Here is a 22,123-nt window from a genome sequence, read left to right on the forward strand (position 1 = left end):
CAACTACGGTCGAACCGATTGAACCTATGAACCAGTAAACCAGTATCTAGAGCGGTTCGATGACCGGTTCGGTTTTGAGAACCTTGATTTGAGCTGAATGTTAATAAGGGAGGTTTCAGTTTTTATTTATTTTTTGGTTGCCAAATTTGGGTTTGCTTATGTTGAATGTTAATATGTGAGTTTATTTCGAAACCTAGCCCAATTTGGTTTTGTCTTGTGTTTTCTGTTTTTGTCTGGCATTTTGGGTGTGTTTTCTCTGAATGTATTAAGGGAGCATTCAGTTTTGGAACCAGTTTTTGTATATGATTTTGTTTTTATTTTTTAAAATTTCTTGGTTGCCAATTTTAGATGTGTTTGAGCTGAATGTTATTCTGAAGACTAGTTATGGGTCAAAAAAATGACTAGAAAAACGAATATCTCTTCGTAGAAGAATTTTAGTTCAACAACAGCAATAATAATGCTAATAATTATCTTGAAATTTAATTTGAATACGCTCTGTGCATATATCTAATTATATAATTCAGTAAAAGTATACTTAACCCTGTTATTAATTGTAATTTGTTATTTTATATTCACAATGAATCTCAATTAAATACAACATTAATTATCTTCTTATAATTAAATATATATCTTTTTATACGTCAGTAAAATCATGGTTTTCTTTTCTGGTTCGAAATCTTAGCAGCCCCTTTTTATGGCATAATGCAAGCAGCTTTACTGCACACTGAACCCATGAGGCAGGCAATTCTACACTTCTATGTAAAATCAACCTTAACATATATGTTTGCATAATAAACATTAATTAAATACTTAAACTACTCTCTTCAGGAGGATAGAAATGACACATTGCAAGTATGCGGAAAGTGGCATTTTATGATTGGCATTCCCTTCCCTAATATATATATACCAATCCAACAAACAAAAGAGCAAGCAAACGAAGCCATTTTCAGTTGGTGATGATGCTTGTTTTATTTCACTCTTTGGTTTGGAACAACCATTTTATATGGTTCATCAGAAGTGAGGGGGTCCTGGAGGTCCACCAAACATTGGTCCACAACAACTCTCCAAGAGACAGCAGCAGCACAGTAAGTATAAGCTGCCATCAAATACATACAACAATTTTAATTAAAGAGTTCACATTCTGAATCACATAGATAGATAGATACTGACCAAGAGGATAGAAGGCTACATATACAATTGCAGAAACCGCCGCCAGCAGGAGGCCCTCCCGGTGGTCCCCAAGGTGGTGGCATATTTCCTCTCCTTTTCTTTCCGTTCTTTACTTTCTCAATTCCTTTGTTGAATATAATGTCGTTACTTAGCTTGTAGTGTGAATGTATAACAGAGAGTATTATAAGAGGCAGAGAGAAGATTGGGTGATTAAGTTTCTTGCAGGAGTGACTAGTGACTGAAAGATGGCGTTGTTTCTATACTCTTATCAACACCAACTACCATTCGCTACCCCTCATCAGCTATATATTAATCAACTACCATTATTCTTTCTTCCCTTCAAACTAGACAACTCGACAACCGTTAGTTTAAATCCACAAATAATCTTCCTAAGATCACTGCAAAGACACTCAACAACAATACAATAATATATATATATATATATATATATATATATATATATATATATATATATATATAATTTTCTCTCAACAGTAAAATAATAATATGAGTAATTTACATAGATAAATTGAATGAGAAAAAAAATTACACAAATATCCTAAATTGAATTTTGTTACATACATATCTCCTTTAACTCTATATAATTTGAATTTAATTGATGCATAGTCTTTTTATATTGTTAATAATATATATTAGTAGTAAATCGAATTAAACTATATATCAATAGTAAATCAAATAAAATTTATTTGATTTACTATTGATATATACACAATATAAATGGAATCAACAATACATAGAATTATAAATGATATGCATATAATTCAATTCAGTTTAGAACATTAGTATAATTTTGAGTTGAATTTTTTATATGTCTGAATTACCCTAATAATATACTAAGAACAAAAACAAAATTATCAATAATGTATATTTACTCTCTAGTTATTGAATGTGTAATTATTTTGGGCTACATACAGTGTAAAAGAAAGTATAGAATAGGCTTAGAAATAAAATTTTCATGAAGTATGTAAAAAGTCTAGAACACAAAGAGAAATGGTGAAACCCAAAAAAAGAAAAGAGAGAAAAGGTTCTCCGCCAAAAGAGTAGAGAGAAAAGGTTTACATTCATTTAGGTCTATTATCATAGTAGATATCCATCATACAAGTAAACTCAATTCTATCCAATGCGCATGTCACTCATTTATTATTTTCAGCGTGTTATAATATCGGTGAAATTCACCTGATTATTTATAATAATTTTTATTTTATATTAAAGAGTGTACATAAAATATTTGTTATGATGTGATAAATTTAATTTGTTACGGACAATAGAGTTGTTCAATTTATAAAAAAACTTATGTAGAAAATTAAAACTTTATAATTATATGATTTAAGATAGTATGAATTTGAATTTAGGTTGTATGGTAACCTGATATTTTGTTGAATAGTTTAGAAGATTAGTTTTGATTATCTGGGATAATTTTTTTAAGTTTAAGTTTATGATAAAGGATGTAATGAATAATTATTTGGATTTAGGACCTTGTTTTTATGATTGCGAGTTTAAAATTTTGGTTGTTTAGTTCATAGTGTATGAGTTATTGTGTAAGGTTTAAAGTGATAGCATTTATTGTTTTGATGAAGATGTAAGATTTAGAGTTCTTGAGTTTAGGATGATGATTTAGAGATTATAATTGTCTAAAATCCCTAAAATACTCTTTCTTCTTTTTTTTTCCAAACCAAACCCTAAACCTCTCCTAGCACACACCCCCCGCTGAGAATGAAAGAACGAAAAAGAGAGAGAAAATGGAGAGGAAGCAGAGAGGAAGAAGAGGGGAAAAGAGGATGACGCCGTTGAGGACCACGCCGTCGTTGCTGTTGTCATCGTGGCTGCGCATGGAGGACTGTCGCCGTTGCTGAGGGAAGCCCAAGCAGAGAGAAGCAAACGCGCGGAAGAGAGAGAAAGGCGCGATGAACAGAGAAGGGAGATTCCGTTGCTGTCACTGCTAGAAACCCTAGCCGCCGTCGTCGAAGCCAGCCTCGCCGTCGTTGTCGCAGTTGCAGATTTGGAGCTTCGAAGAGAGAGGAGTTCCCGGAGAGAGAGAAACACCAAGGAGGAGGGACCGTCCGCTGCTGCGCTGTTCCTGTCGCCGTTCGGATGTACTTGAACTAAGCCATCGTCCTTGCCGCCGGAGTTGTTGGTGCTGTTGGAGCCGAACCGTTCCTGTCATTATCCCGGTCCAGCCTTTTTTTTTTATTCTGCTCTAGCTTTCATGTCCTATTATGCCATCATTTAATCTGTCTTGTCATTGTTTTAATTCGATTTTAGTTTCACCCTATTTTAGATTCCCTGAACTATCGCCAGCTCCATCTTGTCGCTACTCCGGACCAAATTCTGCGCTCATTCGTTTTATTCTACTTCAATCCTCTTCACCTTGAATTTGGCACTCCGGGTTTGGTATCTTCGGTCCCTTGGGACCTCGTTGTGAGTAGGCTTTACATTTATAATTGTTTGATTTTGCATCTATAATTATTTTGACATATATCTATTATGATCTTTGAATTATATTCACTATATTTGCTTTGAACGATTTTAAATTGATTAGAATAATTGATTTATTAGAATTAAATAATTCATTTTTATGAAGTTTATACTTTTGGAACTATACATGAGACTATATATATTTTTGATGAAATTTTGCATTATTCCAAAATGTTTGATTTTACTTGAATATCTGTTTTTGAAGCATTGAAGTATTTGTTGGTACTCACTTTTAAAATTGTGAAATATATTTGAAATCTCTTATGATTGAAAAAGATCCCTGATAAGAAAGTATTATCTGATTTGATTTTATTCGATATCTTATATATTTGAAAGATAAAACATTTGTTGTATTTGAAATTATATGTTTTGAATTGGTTCGGGAGGCTCGTATTAGAAAACCGTAGTTAACGGCGATTATGACGTTAACTTAGATGCATCTAACTCAGACTCCAGCTAGCAGGGGTGTTGCTAGCCTAACGTGTAGGCCACACGTTAGATCTGTTATTCTGTTAGGACACACAAGTGGAAAGGGCTACCCATAGAGGTGGAGCCGCCAAAGTGTGGACTTTTGATTTGATTTCTGAATGAGAACTCCCTTATTGATTCACTTATTATTATCAACTGCTATTTTCTAATTTAAATTACTTTGATAATAATGTTTATATGGTCTCATGTGGATTATAGATGTATTGTCTAGTCACTGAGTTGCAAAACTCACCCCTTTTTCTAAAAATATTTTTCAGGAATAAATACTTGACTATGTGAGACTTTCTAATCAAGAGTCACGATTTGCAATAAGTATCTATTTTTGTCGAATTCTTAAATGTATATGCTCCATATGTCACAGGCAGGATCCATCCATATTTATTTATTTATTTTACTTTTTGTTAAAAATATGTAATTATTCATTTTAGAAGCTTTAAATTTATTTAAAATATTTATAATTTTCTTATTCAATTTATATTTGAGTCAGTTAGGCTTGTTAAGGATTATTTTTCTGAGCGCCGGTTATGGTTCGTTTTGGGCCATGACAAATTGTGTATTTATGGTTTGTTGTTTTTTAGGGTTTAAGATTTACATGTTTGTTTGGAGGGGTTGACATATACACATCCCAAACAAAAAACTATATATGTCAGAAACTAAATCCTTGATCAATTAATTTTATACTGTTATAGCTTTTTTGCTTAACCGTAATCACCTAAATCTTTAACACTCACGCTCCCCTTCCCCAAAAAATAAAAATAAATAAATAAATAAAATAAAATAAAATAAGCTGAAACCCTTAACCCTAATCACCCTAAACTTTTAACATTCACCCCTATAAGCTGAAACCATTAACCCTTTTCCATTGTGTATGGAACCCTAAACCCTTGGCATATAACCGTTATCCCATAACCCTTAACCGGAATTTCTAAAGCATTTTCGTTTAAAAGATAAACCATACTAGTTAACTCCCAAAGTTATTGTTTCATAATTTGTGTAGGTGTTTATTGTATATTTTTATGTATAAATTTTAGTAATTATTATGTTGGATATTATAATTAAGTGTTGCGGTTAAGTACGATTTTGGTCCTTAACGTAGAGGCCGAAAATTTATTTCGTTTTTGGCCATTTTTCGCTACGAAATGATCCGAAAGTTTTAGTTTGTTTTAAAATCGTCCTTCGGACGAAAATGCCCTTCCCCTTGTTCCCCAAAATCAACCAGAAACAAAAGCAGAACCTGAAGCTGAACCAGAAGCGGAAGAACAATGAAACAACAACAACCAGACGAAGAAGAAGAATAATAACAATGGATCATGTATACAGTTAACCATTAACAAAAATTCAATAACCTAAACTAATTCCATCAAACCTAAGCTAATTTAATAACAACAATGCAGCAGCAACAATTCAGCAGCAACTTTCAGCAATTCAATAACCTAAGCTAATTATATCATATCCACCTAAAATCAACTAACAGAAAATCAAAATCCAGCTAAACTAATCCAGAATCAAATCAAGAAACTAACACTAATCAAAAACAGAAATTGAAAGCGAAATGGTTTATATGGTTTGGATGATGCCACTTGCTCTAAATGTAAAGCATGCATTCCGTCCCTATATAAAACTGTTCTGGCCCAACCCAACGGTAACCGGGGATTCATGAAGCGAACCCACGATCCGGCCATACAACGAGGTGCACAACGCATGACATGACCTCATCAGAAGAGACCAGGACAGATGGCAGAAGCTTTAGAGTATCCTTGCAGGTAGGGGTGGCAAGCGGGGAAGCCCGCCCCGCCCCACCCCGCCCGGCCCCGCCAGAAGCCCGCCTTTTGGTGGGCTGGCCTGCCCCGCCCCGCCTAGTGAGGTGGTCCCAAAATCCCAACCCGCCCCGCCTAATGGCGGGCTGGCGGGCCAGTGGGCTAAGCCCGCCAAATATCCTCTTTTTTTTTTTTACTTTTAACTATTAAATAATATATATAAAGGCATAAAAAATCTCTTCTGTTTTTTACTTTTAACTATTATAATTTCTAAAAGTATAAACAAATTATAATTTTTATATTCACAAACATTAAAGTCTTTGTAATTATAAATATCTAATAAACATAATTATAAACTAAGTTTTCATCCAAAACATAATTATAAATATTGTTCCCAAAGCAAAATAATCATAATCCAAAACATAATTATAAATATTGTTTCTAAAACAAAATAACATAATCCAAAACACTCAATTTTCATCTTCATTCTCTTGTAAGTTGAGTTGGGGGAAGTTGGGTTTTGGCAAAGAAAATTGTAAAAAATCCCTTGCCAAAAAAATACTAAGCCCAGCAAGGAAGCCCGCCCCTCCCCGCCAAAACCCGCGGTTTAAGCGGTGCAGGTTAGGCGGGCTTTTGCTATTTGGCGGTCCCAATTTTTCAGCCCAGCCCGTCTTTTTTGGCGGGTTACACGGGTCGGCCCAGCGGGTTTAGGCCCGTTTGCCACCCCTACTTGCAGGTAGTCCCACCCATCGACCCACCGACGTTTGCTGGTACCACACCACTTCAATCCTCGCACTCAGGTTCCGACTCTCACTTCCAACGATCTTTCCACCACCAGTCCAACGGGAAACCGAACAATGGCGTCGTCTGTAGAAACCTGACGTGAGCTGAGGATTGAGGCTTTCCACCCAGTGGACGAGCCAGAAGAAGGGGGGTGATCGCCAAGGGCGTCGCCTCATGAGTAGGGTGAGCACGGGAACCTCTTGGAGCCACCGACCAATCCCTTCTGACAATGGCCGCTCCCACGAGCAATCCCCTAAAAGGCGTCCATTTGGGGCTACAGGCAATGATAACTCCTGGATCATATAAGAACTTAGGCACATGGTTCAAAACCTCGAGAGAGAGCTGGCGGCGAGGGACCGCTATAACCTTAAGGTTAGCTCTAACACCGGCTCGCGCGCATAGCCCCAATCCAGCCATTCTCGCACTCGGTCCCCCGCGAGGAGATCAGGAGAAATGTGGCAGGAAGAAGAGGACGACAGGCATGACCAAACCGATGGTCGATCCTAGCCTTTATACTCCCGAGACAAGTTGAGAAGCCGAAAATGTAAGGAGGAGCAGAAGAGGAAATGCCGGGATCCCGTGGTGATTTACGCCACTCCCTTCCACTCTTCCATCCCCAAGGTCTGCCTACCCATGATCTTTGATAAGCCGATGGACATGAAGTATGATGGTACCAAAGACCCACAAGAGCACATCATGACTTTCAAGGCCAGGATGAACCTGGAAAGTGTGGGAGATGCGGTCAGATGCCGAGCGTTCTCCATAACCCTGGATAGCGCGGCAATCCGTTGGTTCAATTCTCTCTCACAAGGTTCCATAGCCATCTTCTCGAATATTTCTCTAAAGTTTCTATCCCAGTTCACTACTCGCATTGCCAGGGCAAAACACTCAATTAACCTCTTGGGGATAACACAACGGTCAGCGAGCCCACGAAAAATTACCTGGATCATTTTAATGATGAGTGCTTAGAGATTAACGTCCTCACAAACTCTGTGGCTAGCTTGTGCGTCACTAACGGCCTAATGAACCAGGACTTTCAGAAATACTTGACCACCAAGCCTATTTGGATCATGTAAGAGATACTGGGCATGGCAAGGGAGTATATAAATGATGAGAAGGTCAGCCAAATGGTAGCCTCCAACAAACGGCAGCTAGCCATCCCACTCACTCATCAAGCCATTAATTCGGAGAAGCTGAAGGATGCCCAAGAGAAATGGTATCCGGGAGATCGTTCAAGCCATTTTCTCGGGTAGGCAAATTCACGAATTACACCCGCTGACCGTCCTGATAATGGAAGTCTTCCAGCATATTGGGGACAAAGGCATCCTACCCAAGCCGAGGTAGTTGAAAGACCAGACTGAAGGGAAGAAGAACCTCTATTGTGATTATCACAAGGGTTTTGGGCACAAGATGCGGGATTGCTTTTACCTAAAGGACGTGCTAGAACAGGCTATCCAAAAAGAAAAGTTGAATGAATTTTCATGGTTCATCTGGGAACTAAGGAGAAAAGAAAGAGAGTGTTTAGAAGAAGACCAGAGTCGGACTGTCAAGCTGAGGCAAGACCCTTCGGAGAACCCGGACACAACCCCAACAGTTGTGATGAATGTGGTGGTCGATAGAAATGTCCCACTAAAATCAAGGTCTGCAACAAAGAAAGATGCCAAAGTACTTGCCATGACATTTGGAGAAAAACTGTCTCCTAAGGAGCTTCCTGAAATATTATTTGGCCCAGGAGACCGCCGGTGTGACGACTAGGGGTGTAATCGGCTCGGTTCGGTTCGATTTTGGACCGAAAATCAACAGAACCGACCTGATCGGTTCTACAATGAGACCAACCATTCGGTTGGCTGCTGTTTGAACAACCAAACCGAACCGAACCGAACCAACAGCGGTTTGATTCGGTCGGTTTTTTCTATTTTTTTACATCTAATAATCAGAATTTAAAATACCATAAAATGAAGTTTAAAACCTTCAATAAACTAGAATAACAAGAGTATATCACATCCAAATCCAATACAAATTCAACTTAATTAAACATAAAACAAAGACAATTAAAAATGTCTAGCAAAACAACAAAAGTAAACACACTTTAAACCGAAACATTCACTTTAAAATAAATAAAAACCAAACAGCCACCATGCTTAATCTGAATCCACACCAGACTCATCCTCATCTTCTTCGGTTGGTGCAATTTCTACAAAAATAAAACAAGAAAATCAATATAGATTATAACTCATGAACAGCACCAACAGTTTTGTTTCCAGCAACAAAGATGAAACTAGACTACTATGAAAAGGTGTAGACAACCTGTATATAAAATAAACCAATAGCTAGTATATAAATCCTTTAAAGCATGGATACAAGCACATTACACTATAAAATTTCAAATTCAACCATTGTTAGTGGACAATTTTGATTCTCTCTTCATTTCTCTCTATGATCATTCATATATGTATATTGTGTTATAATGCAGCACTGTTGAGCAACAATAATGAATTGATGACTTAAACGCATAAGAATGCACTCAACAGTAAAAAAGAATAGCAATGACATTTAATATCAATAACACAAAATAATGCAGTACATGATTTAATGGATGAGCTTAATTAATTAAAGTTAAAATAACTTCTATCTTTTAATACTATTGTTTGTGCAGATGTGTACAATTGAATAAAAAAGGATCAAAAGCTCTAATAGTTATCTTCTTTCACTTTTTGCTCAATCCACCAAACAAGCATCATTGGATTTAAAAACAACATGATCTAACAATAGGTTGTATTCTTCCAACAAGCATTGGATAACAACTTCAACACCTTGCACCAAAACCTTTGTTTCTCAACATACAATCAGAAACTCACATAACAGTACAACTAGCTAGTTTATTTGCATCATTTAATACTCACTAACTGCCATACATTATTTTGAGATAATTCAACACAAATCTACTAAGATATAAGCAGCTGATACACAACTCATAAACAAAACCAAAACAGCTCATAAGCAGCTCATAAACAGAACCATAAGTAATTCATTTTTAAAGCCAATCAACAGAATCTAAATGACCACAAACAATCAGAGACAGCTACACATATATATTTAAGAAGACACTAAAAACAATTATTCAGGTTAAATCAAGTACAAATATCACTAAAACTAAATCAAGTACAAATATCACTAAAAATATTGCAGACTAGGATTTTGTTGACAATATATACATTAATTACTGTAAAAAAAATTATAACCAAGCACAAAATCTAACCTCTGAAGAAGACATCGTTATGTTCCTTTTTGGGTTTTTGCAGGAGAGGGACTGGTTGCTCGGCCACTAGAGTCTTGCTTGGCGACTGGATTGCTGCTCGGCGACGGACTGCTGCTCGGCGACTGGATTGCTACTCGGCAATGGACTGCTGCTCGGCGAATGGTTTGCTGCTCGGCGATGGACTGGTTGGAGTGCTGCTCGGCTTTGGCTTTTTTGCGACGGCGACCCTGCGACGGCAACCCTGCGACGGCGATGAATGAACGACTTCGAGCGACGATTGGCGACTTCCTTGACAGTGGACAGCACTCTCTGGCTCCCTCAGCCTCTCCTTCTCTCAAGCATGGAGGTCGGAGGTGGAACCGTGGAAGAATGGGAGAGAGAAGTGTTTTGTGGGTGACTGGATTTAGGGTTCGCGTAAAAGGAGAAGAAGAAAGCTAGGGTTGTGGCTGAGTGGCCCTTTTATACCTAGGTTAAAGGACAACTTAGTAAAAACACACACTACTGAACCCTCACTCTTCGGTTCGGTCTGGTTCGGTTTGATTTCAGCAAAGGCAACCAAAAATCGAACCGAACTGATCGATTTAGTTCGAAAAAAACAAAAAAAACCGGTTTTTTCGGTTTTCAATCGGTTGTTGTAAAATTCGGTTCAGTTCTGCGATAATTTTCGGTTCGGTTCGGTAACTTACACCCCTAGTGACGACCTCCCAGAAGACCCTCCAATGGTGATTACAGCGAGAATCGGGATCGGTCTAGTCAAGCGAATCTTGGTCAACACAGGGGCCAACTCGAACATCATGTTTCAAAATGTGTTCGACGCCTTGGGTTTCAAGGAAAGAAATCTCAAGGACCAACAGCATGGAATTGTAGGATTAGGTGACAACTACATCAAGTCCGACGATTTGTGGTCTTGAGAGACTCCACAGTGTACAACGTCATCCTCGGAAGAAGAACCATCAACAAACTATTGGTGGTCATCTGCATGAAGTTCCTAACAATGAAGTTCGTGGCAGACGACGAGTTTATAGGGACGATCCGGGGTGACTTGGAAATGGCCTTCGCTTGCGATAACGCTAGCTTGTCCCTCCGAAGGGGGTCCAAGGTGGCAACCGAGGTGTTATTAGCTGATCTGGATGCTAGGATTGACGAGCACCTGAGGCCCAAACCCCAGGGTAACCTGGAAAAATTACGGGTAGGGAAAACGGAGGACAAGTTCACATTCGTGAATCTCAACCTCCCCCAAGAATTGAAAGGACCACTGATTGAAGCCATTCGAGACAACAAAGACCTACTTGCTTGGACTCCAGCTGACATGCCCGGGATAGACACAAACTTCATATCTCACAATCTGGCCATTATACCGGAGGTACATCCTGTCGCACAGAGCAGGAGAAAGATGTCGTCAAAAAGGACAAACGAAGTAGCCAAGCAAACGACTAGCTTGTTGGAAGCCAGTTTCATCTGATAACATGACTATTCCACATGGCTATCAAATGTGGTCCTTGTGAAGAAGGCAAACGGGAAATAGAGAATGTGTGTGGAATACTCGAACCTTAACAAAGCATGCTCAAAAGACTCATTTTTCCTTCCCAATATTGATTCCTTAGTGGATGATGTGGCATGGTACAATTTTTTAAGTTTCATGAATGCTTACTCGGGATACAACTAGATTCCAATGCACCTACTTGACGAGGAGAAGACGGCGTTCATAACGCCAGGAGGGGCGTATTGTTACAAGGTTATGCCATTTGGCTTGAAAAATCTGGGAGCAACCTACCAAAGATTGATGAATAAGGTTTTCAAGGACCACATAGGTAGGTTGGTAGAAGTCTACGTCGATGACATGTTAGTTAAAATGGCCGAGCCGAGCAGTCTAATAGTCAATCTACAGATCATCTTTAACTCCCTCTAGAAGCACATCATAAAATTGAATCCTTTGAAATGTGCTTTCGCCTGGAAGCAGGGAAGTTCTTGGGATTCATGATCACCCAAAGAGGGGTAGAAGCTAACCCAGATAAATGCGAAGCCGTGCTTCGCATGAAAAGCCTCGGGTGTATGAAGGATGTGTAAATACTAGTAGGAAGGTTGACGGCCCAATCTCATTTCCTCGGCACATCGGCGGCTAAAGCACTACCATTTTTCAACTTGGTGAAAAAGGAAATGGCCTTTGAATATAGCCCATCTTGCGATGAAGCTTTTAACCATTTTAAAAGGATTTTCCAAACCACCCGTCCTCGGGAAGCTAAGAGAATGAGATCCCTTATACATGTACCTGGCAGTGACAGAATAGGCTCTGGCCGCCGCTTTAGTGCGAGAAGAAGGCAAGCAATAACAATCCATGTATTTCATAAGTAAGGCGCTCCAAGAGATGGAGCTAAGGTACACGAGATTAGAAAATGTGGCTTTTGCTTTGTTGGTCTCCTCTCGAAAGCTAAGGCAATATTTCCAGGGTCACCCGATCACAGTGAAAACTGACCAAGCGATCAATCAAATCTTACAAAAATCCGACTTAGTAAGGCAGATGATGGCTGGGCAATAGAGTTGTCTCAGTACGACATTCAATATGAACCCTTCCACGCCATCAAAGCGCAGAAAATGGTTGACTTCTTGGTAGAGGTGGCCGGCTAACCTCCCGAGGCCCCGAGCACACGGTGGAAGCTCCATGTTGACGGAGCATCCAACCAAGCGTTCGACGGGATAGGGATCAAATTAGAAAACTCAGAGGGGATGACTTACGAACAGTCTATCAAATTTGAGTTTCCAGTCACCAATAATCAGGCAAAGTATGAAGCTGTGATTGGAGGCTTAATAATGGTGAAAGAGGTCGAAGTAACGAAGCTTGAAGTCAACAGTGACTCACAGGTCGTGATCGCCCAAGTAAAGGAGACGTACCAAGCTCGGGATCCGCTACTACAAAAGTACTTGAAAAAAACCAAACAATTGTGCAAGGGCTTCAAGGAGGTGATTGTCCAGTATGTGCCTAGGGAAATGATCGCTAGAGCGGATCTCTTGTCGAAGTTGGCTAGCACCAAGCCCGGAATGGAAAATTGATCTTTTATCCGAGGCTTGGTGAAGGAGCCATCGGTGGCCCTGTGGGTAGCTTAAAGCCAAGAAGAACCCCCTCCTGGATCAATCCAATCCAGTGGTTTCTCGAGAAAGGTGAGCTTCCGGAAGACAAGGAAAGAGCTAAGGTCATAAGAAGAGAGGCCGCCAAATATATGGTAGTGCACGGTCAATTATACAAGAGAAGGTTCAGTCAACCCCAGCTGAAGTGTTTGCGACCTGAACAGAAGGAGTATGTTTTGAAGGAGGTACATGAGGGCACTGGTAGATATTTGCTTCTTCAAATTCATCATGACTAACCAGGAGATAAGTTATTATGATCTCCGCCACACCCGTAAACAAACATGCACAGCCACCGCATTTTAAGATTTTGTAACGTTCCCGTCCTTAATCGTGCAGAGAATGCTACCAACATTCTCCGACATAGCTCGGGAGACCACGAGAAATCCGATTGACCTATGCACCACGAACAGTCAATCGTGGAGTGTCTGTTGGGTCATCAAGAAGGAGCACCTGCATCGCATCGTCTTCACACGAGGGTGGCAGAACTTCTACAACCATTACCATCTTCAATTCGGCTTCATGCTATTATTCTCATATCACCAACAACATTTTTTATTTGTGACCATCCATAGCCGCAATTTCTACAAAATCAACTATAGAAGGTAACCTAACTTTAAATATGCTACCATATATACACAAACTGCTCTGATCATGAACAAATTTCTACATTGAATTGATTGACAATGACCAAATACATGTTACAGAAGGAACACTGCAAATTTATTTAATGGTTTTTGCATGACGGGCTTGATGCAGTTGTCGTGTTTTCTAACAATTGTCATTTGTGTTTTCTGCTGATTAATCCATTGTACCAGATTCTTGCTAAACCGACGTCTGACAAACCCCAATTTGACGGTTTGTTTTGTATTGATTTTTGGGGATTTTATCACCTTTTACCCACATTTATTCAATGAAATATCATGGTTTTATAACTTCTCCCTTAATTGTGTTTAAGAGTGAAAACATGCTTTTTAGGACTCAAAATAGCTAAATTTAATTCACCTTGATTCTATTAGATGCCTTGATATGTTTGTTAAGTGATTTAGGGTTTAGAAGGCAAAGATTGGATCAAGGGAATGAAGAAAGAAAGCATGAAAAGTTGGAGAACTCATGAAGAAATGGAAGAACCAGAAAGCTGTCAAGCCGACCTCTTCGCACTTAATCGGCCATAACTTGAGCTACAGAGGTCCAAATGATGCGGTTCCAGTTGGGTCGTCCGACCGATCGGCAATCTTGGGTGACAAAATTCTAACTCCAATACTTTTGCATTTCATTTTAGGATTTTAGGATTTTTACTTGCATTTTCTTATTTTTGCATATGTATACACAATAAGCTTAGTCAAGATAATGAAATTTTTCAAGATTTCTATCTATAGGGCACCAATTGATTTGAGTGGAAAACTTTTCATAGAACTTGCTTGAATTATATATATTATGGAACATGGTTTTTGAGCTAAGAACACAAGCTTGTGAGACTTGAGCCTAATGATGTGGTTACATCTTATAACCACTTATTTTTCCTTCTTGTGTGCATTATTCTCTTTCTATGATTGTAATCTTTGATTTGTTTGATTCTTTATGTCCATTATTTTGTATATTCATGCATTTATGTGATTGAGGCCATCATCTCATTTAGCTCACTTACCCAAATAGCCTACCTTTTATCTTCCATTGTTAGCCAAATTTGAGCCTACGCTTAACCCACTTATTCTTATTTTAGCACATTACAAGCCTTAAAGCGAAAAACAATAATTGTTCCCTTAATTTGGATCTTTGATTAGCTTAGGCTAGTGTGTGTGAGTATCATTCAAGTATGGGAACCTTGGGACATTGGGTGAATAAAAGGGTATTTTGTATTGTTATTGAAAATATTGGGAATTGGGTACATACTCATGTATTGATCAAATGTAAAACCTTATGCATTGATGCTCTTGTATATAGAAAGAAAAAAAATGAGAAAAACAAAAGAAAAAGAAAAGAAAAATAATATGGAAAAGAAAAAAAAGAAATAGAAAAAAAAAGAAGAAAAAAATAATAAAAAGGGGACAAAATGCCCCAAGGCAAGGTCCAATAAAATCAATGCATAAGTGTTGTGAAATGAAAAAGAAAATGCATGAGTATGTGAAAAAGTGAAGAATGGGTAGCTAGATTAGAACTTAATTGTATAGGATGTCATAGGTTAGGTGGGAAGTTTAAGCTTATCAAAGATTCAAATTTCAAGCTCACTTGACCAAATATGCATCCTACCTTGACCCTAGCCCCATTACAACCAATGAAAAGACCTCATGATACTTGTATGCATGCATGAAATAAATGTTGATTGTTAGAAGAAAAACAAATCTTGGAAAGCATGAAATAGAGGAGAATTGAGTGAATCAACCCTAAACACTTGAGCGAATAGAGTGCAAATACAACCGGTGAGGGTTTGATGCTCAATTACATGTTTTCACCCATGATCATCATTCTTCATGCAAGTTTGTAAAAATATTTAATAACTCAATTCAATTGTGGATTAGACTTGCTAGTCCTTAGCCCTTGCGCGTATATGTTTCTTGGGAATTGATTTATTTTGACCAAGCACTTGCATTCATTTAGATAGTTGCATATAGGTAGATTGCATTTAGTTAGTTTCCATTGAATAAATGCCATACCCTTACTTCATTCTTGGTTTAAGCATGAGGACATGCTTGGTTTAAGTGTGGGGAGGTTGACAAACCCCAATTTGACGGTTTGTTTTGTATTGATTTTTGGGGATTTTATCACCTTTTACCCACATTTATTCAATGAAATAGCATGGTTTTATAACTTCTCCCTTAATTGTGCTTAAGAGTGAAAACATGCTTTTTAGGACTCAAAATAGCTAAATTTAATTCACCTTGATTCTATTAGATGCCTTGATATGTTTGTTGAGTGATTTAGGGTTTAGAAGGAAAAGATTGGATCAAGGGAATGAAGAAAGAAAGCATGAAAAGTTGGAGAACTCATGAAGAAATGGAAGAACCGGAAAGCTGTCAAGCCGACCTCTTCGCACTTAATCGGCCATAACTTGAGCTACAGAGGTCCAAATGATGCGGTTCCAGTTGGGTTGGAAAGCTAACATCCGGGGCTTCGAAACGATATAAGATTTGCCATAGTTGCTACACGTATGGTGGCGCGCACGCGCAAAGTACGCGCACGCGCCGTTGCTGCCACCTAGTTCACTTAAAGCAAAACGTGGCCAACGAATTCTAAAGCCTTGTGGGCCCAATCCAACTCATTTCTGATGCTATTTAACCCAAGGAGTGAAGAGGGAAACATGTGTTAGTTACCAATTAGTTTAGTTTAGCTTTGTAATTAGTTTCTAGAGAGAGAAGCTCTCACTTCTCTTTAGAATTAGGATTAGGTTTAGTTCTTAGATCTAGATTTTAATTCATCTTCTTCTTCTCAATTCCTTGTTGTTACATTCAATCTTCTTCCATTCTTTAGTTGTAATTTCCTTTATGTTGTTCTTATATTTTGTTGTAGATCTACTTTTGTTCCTCCCTTTCTCTTTCAATTCAATTCAAGGTAAATCATAATAATTGTGTTCATTTGATTTGTTGTTGTTTAATTCCTTGCAAATTGAGCAGTGTAGATTTACTTTTCTTGCAATCTTACTATGCTTTCCTTTTATGCCTTCCAAGTGTTTGATGAAATGCTTGGTTGGATTTTAGAGTAGAGTTTTATGTTCTTGGCTTGGAAAGGTAACTTAGGACCTCTTGAGTTACTAATGTCCAAGTAATTGATGATTGGGATTCATTGACTCTAGTTCTCACTAATTGAATTAGTGGAGAGTTAGGACTTATGGACTAGGATTGATATAGCTCATTTGACTTTCCTTTACTACTAGTTAGAGGATGATTTAATGAGATTAATCCTTGCCAATTCTCATATTGTGGTTAGTGATTAGGATAGAGATCTTTGACCACCAACCCTTGCCAAGACCTTTTTAGCCATTAGTTTACTTTCTTACCATTTATCTTTCATGCTTCATATCAAAACCCCAAATATAACTCACAACCGATAACAAGACACTCCATTACAATTCCTAGGGAGAACGACCCGAGGTTTGAATACTTCGGTTTATAAATTTTAGGGGTTTGTTTTAGTGACAAACAACTTTTTGTATGAAAGGATTAGTGATTGGTTTAGAAACTATACTTGCAACGAGATTTCATTTGTGAAATTCTAAACCGTCAAAAATCCATTCATCAACGTCTGCTGGCAATACTCGCACATGGCAACCACACTGTCCAATTCTTCGTGATAATCCCAGTGAACGACCCTAACACTCTGGTATAGACGAAAATTTAAATTGATAGACTATTGTATTCGTCAAACCCTGTATGACATCGGTTTTTTTCTCACCATTCATGACAGGATATCCCGCTACGGTTCTCGCAAGATTATCGTGGGTCCCTACTACGACTGCTGACGTTAACGTTGCCTTCCGGACATAGTTATCGCATGGGCTGCAATCTAGAACCCAATGGGAGGGTCGTAATTCAAGGAGGATGGGCCACTATTAAGGCACATTACAGCCTAAGGGATGAATGGTTGGTGCTGTTCCGTTATCACAACCTAAAAAACATGATGTACGTCATGTTCTTCACCAGACAGACCAGGAAAATCAACTATGCCGACCATGATGATCCAGGGACGAACTCCACTTGCATACACATTTTGATGGCAACCAGGACACTGCACATAGCCGATGGGTTCAGATCGACCAATCCATTCTTTGTCATGCCAATCTTCCACAACATAGTATCCGTCTGTATGCTCATAAGTGTCGTGAGAATCCAAAAGTAAATCCTTCCAAATTTACATAGCGTAGCCTATTTCATTGCACTCATCTAATAAAAAATATATTTTCATCTCTAGCCAAATGTTCCTTCCCTGCTAGGAGTTTATGAGGATAGGTCAATCTCAATAACCAATGAGACGGGGGCATGGACCGTTCAATATAGGCATTATGCCGAGCGGGCGAACAAGTGTTTTGGAAGAGGCTGGTCCGTCCTAGCAACTGCCTGCCACTTAAGAGACGGCCATGTGTGTGTCTTCGAGCGGCTGGCACCGCAAGACTATTGCCTACATATATACTGATAGCTCATGTATCTCCCCATCCCAGATGTTTTGTAACTTCTTTTCATCAATTACAATGCTGCATGTCAATTTTGTGTTTTCAGTTAACACATCTTCCCATCCCTTCTCGAATCCTAATCCACTGTTGTATAATTTAATATTTTTTTTCTGTAAAACATCTCTCATTTTTTAGTTTGAATATCTTTCATCCTAAGATTATATTTTTTAACATAGCCAAAACCCTAACATGTCTTTATCCAGACAAAGATATGTTAGAAATTTAAACCACATGGGCAACCAACATCACCCTGTAGAACTCAAACTGAAAACTAATACATGGTAGTTCAGTATAATTGGACAACTATACCAAAAATCTTAGAAGCAAATTTAGTGGTGTATTCAAAATTGGCAATAAATCTGTAAACTATTTTTAAAATAGAAAATAATGGTAATGTTTATATACTTTGTCAAATATGTTTAAAACACACTAATCCATCTAAAAAATGGGCAATTGTTATATTACATATGTACTAGGGGTTTCCTAGGCTAGTCAACATCAGCCAATCTACTAATACGGGCACCAACCAATGTAAAAAGGTTCGACCAACTTACTGTTGTAGTCGACGATAGTGATGAGTATCAGCCCCCTTCACTCAATCGTTGAGGGAGATGAATTGCCCTGAAGTGTTAGTCCCACCGAACTCACTGTTAACAAAATCAGCCTGCATGTCACTATCGGAGCAGCATAACGACAGAATCTCCACGGTAGCATCCGGATCCTCGAATAGGTAATCATAGAGCTAACACCAATGGAAAAAGCATATAATTAAACGAAATTATCAACGCAACAGAGTTAACTAAAGCAACTTAAAAATGATTAACCCACCAATTCAAGGTCTACGGAATCCTCATCATCTACAACTATGCTTGAAGACTCTAATGTGCGGCGGTCTGAACACGCCGTTCGACTATGTCCCACCTCCAAGCACGAACAACAGCGTTGACTTTTCTTGTCACCATTCACACCGTTATCCTTTGTCCTGCACTTGCAGGGATTCCGTGCTGACACTGTCTCACCTTCATTGGAGGGCTCCTCAGGTGGAAAAGTGGTGTCGGGTGCATCTTCGTTCTCAAAGTGCTTCAACTAGGGGTGGTAGGAGTACCCGAACCCACGGGTATCTAACCCCCCTTACCTGGTCAGGGCGTGTTTTGATCGGGGAGGGTTGGGGTCAGGGTGACCCCGCCCCTACTCGCCCTGGAGTACACACACACACACACACACACAAACACATGTTTTTAGGGACTAGGGTTTTTTATGTGCCTCCATCACCATCAGACCCCAACTCCCCAAGTCTTATTCTTCTTCCTCAGAGAACCAAAGCTCCTTGCTGCTCAGCCTCTCGATGCGATCACTGCAGCTCCTTGCCATCATCGCTCAGTCTCGCTGCTCCTCGCCATCGCTGCACACCTGTCGTCGCTGCTCAGTCACGCAGTTCCTCGCCGTCGCTGCTCAGCTCCCACCTGCCGTTGTTTCTCATCTCTTATAGCTCTGTAAGACCGTAAGTTCCTCTCTCTCTCTCTCTCTCTCTCTCTCTCTCTCTCCATCACATTGTGAAATCTAAGTTCTTCTCTTGTTCTTCCACAGATTCATCGCTTAGTCGCCGTCGCTGTGAGCTTGGCCGTCGTCATTGCGTGTGAGCCTGTCACTGGAGTTCCTTTCCTATGTCTCTCTGAGTCTGTGCTCATCGGTTAGTCTCTGATCCCCTCATGATAATTCATATTTTTTTTGCAGCATAAAGCATTAATTGCATAGCACTATGAGCATTGGATATTATAGCCTATAGGAACATCAGAAAAGTTTCCAAATTTCAAGCATTCGCATTTCTAGGACGATTATGCATAAAACACAACCCATATTGTCACGAATTCATATGCCCAATACTAGAAAAAGAAAGTGTTATATTTTGATGTGTGGCATTAGTTAGTTTCATTATTTGTTTGTTGGTATCGTTCCTTAGCATGATTTTTGACTTAATATTATACTAGCCTTGTTTGTTTGTTGTCCATGCATGATTTGTGACTTTATATTATATATATCATTCAATTATTGAAAAAAAAATAAATGATTTTAGAGATGCAACTCACAACTCACAATTTAATATGTTAATGTTTTCAGTTCCAACAAAGTCATTATTCTTGTGCTGATTTTTGTTTATGTGTCTGATTGCAGTTTTTACTTTTCATTTTAAATTGTTATCGATTTTAGGTTTTTTTTTAATGTGTTGCAATTGGTTATATATGTTGATTGAGAATGAGACTGTCATATAGTGTTGATATCTCTTTTTGATATGGGGTGTATAAAGTCTACCTGTTTGTTAAAGATTCTATATGGTTTTGCTTAGTTTTTCAAATTTTTTCAATGTAGGTTCTTTAAGATTATTTCATGGCTAGTAATGTTAGAGAAGACTCACAAAGCAACAGTGTTGTTGCTCCTAACGATAATGAAGTTGAAGTTTAGAGTAATGCTAATCCAATTTCAGAAACTTCACAAGCAATGGATAATAATGCCTCATCGCAAAAAGCTCAAAGAAAGAATAATTAAAGCTTTGATGTGTGGCCAAAGTTGGTTGTGGACAATTTTAGGGAGTAAAGATGATATATTATTTAATTTTTATTTATGTTAATTTTTTACATAATACTAATTAATTTATTAATTTCTATCTCTTTTGATTTTTAGGTTTGAATCTTGACTTTCAAACCTTTAATGATGATGAAGATGTGGAAAGTGATCAAGAATAAGGATTGAAGACTCTTTTTTATTTAATGTTACAATTTTTTCATTATGGTGTTAAATTTATAGTGATCAAATATTTATTTTTTTTTTAATTTCAAGTTAGTTGACATTATATGAATCTTATGTTTCTATTTTAATTTAGGTATGAATTTTAAGTTTTTATCTTAATTTATACATGAATATGTAAAAATTAAAATGTTATGCAATTTTTATAGGGGCGAGTACCCGCAAAGGCATGTTAGGGTAGAGCAATCTACTACCCACAGGTAGGAGTGGAGCGAGTAGTAGTGAAGTGAAAGGAGGGTCGGGCGGGGTCGGGTAGGACAAAAATTTATCCCTACCCGCTCCACTGCCACCCCTAAACAAAGGGACACAAGAGCACATCCACGGTTTCATAGTGAGTTGTGGCAAAGCCTCGATCTTGTAAATCGCAGTGAAAGCTTTATCGAGAATCATGGTTTCATAGCACTTGAAGAGCATAGTTAGATCTGTTCGCACGCACGCACGCACGCACGCACAGAGAGACAGAGAGAGAGACACACACACACACACACACACACACACACACACACACACACACACACACACACACACACACACACACACACAGAGAGAGAGAGAGAGAGAGAGAGAGAGAGAGAGAGAGAGAGAGAGAGAGAGAGAGAGAGAGAGAGAGAGAAGAGGGTGCCGTAAGAGGAAGGTCACCGCTATCGTCACTGAGTCTGACGGGACGAGAAAGCAAGAAAGTGGTCTTGAGGCAAAGAGAGCGGAGAGAGGATGGGCTCCCCTGCTATCGTTGTCGCCATTCTTGCAGCTGTCCTCATCGTCGAGTTGCTCTGTCAACGCTACCCTTTCTCCTTTTTTCTTTCTGTCCAGCGTTGGCAGCGACAGCGACTCTGAGCCTCGCCAACGCCGCCCTTTCTGCCCACTTTCATTCCTTCTTCCTCTTTCTCCCTCTATATTTGTTTTTATTGCTGTTATTGTTATTAAATCTTTTTTTTTTTTTTTGGTGATGGTGGTAGTGGTGATTTTGAGTAACTGGATAAAAATGACTTTAGTGGTGATGAGAGAGTAAGGTTTGAGGGTGATAGGGACAATCATGGTGGTGGAGATAGCAAGAGTAATTTAAAAAATAAAATGTCGAAGGAA

The 22,123-nt window shown here is 38.7% G+C and overlaps 1 long non-coding RNA gene across 1 annotated transcript; it reads right to left on the reverse strand.

The window, feature by feature from the left end:
* Nucleotides 1-736: 736 nt before the first annotated feature.
* LOC112756466 (uncharacterized) lies at nucleotides 737-1,585 on the reverse strand. Its single transcript, XR_003179357.2, has 2 exons — nucleotides 1,171-1,585; nucleotides 737-1,096 (listed from the first exon to the last, which is right to left on the reverse strand). It is a non-coding gene; the product is annotated as an uncharacterized lncRNA (long non-coding RNA).
* Nucleotides 1,586-22,123: the final 20,538 nt, after the last annotated feature.

Source organism: Arachis hypogaea, chromosome 16 (genome assembly GCF_003086295.3).
Source record: "Arachis hypogaea cultivar Tifrunner chromosome 16, arahy.Tifrunner.gnm2.J5K5, whole genome shotgun sequence".
Taxonomy (NCBI): domain Eukaryota; kingdom Viridiplantae; phylum Streptophyta; class Magnoliopsida; order Fabales; family Fabaceae; genus Arachis; species Arachis hypogaea.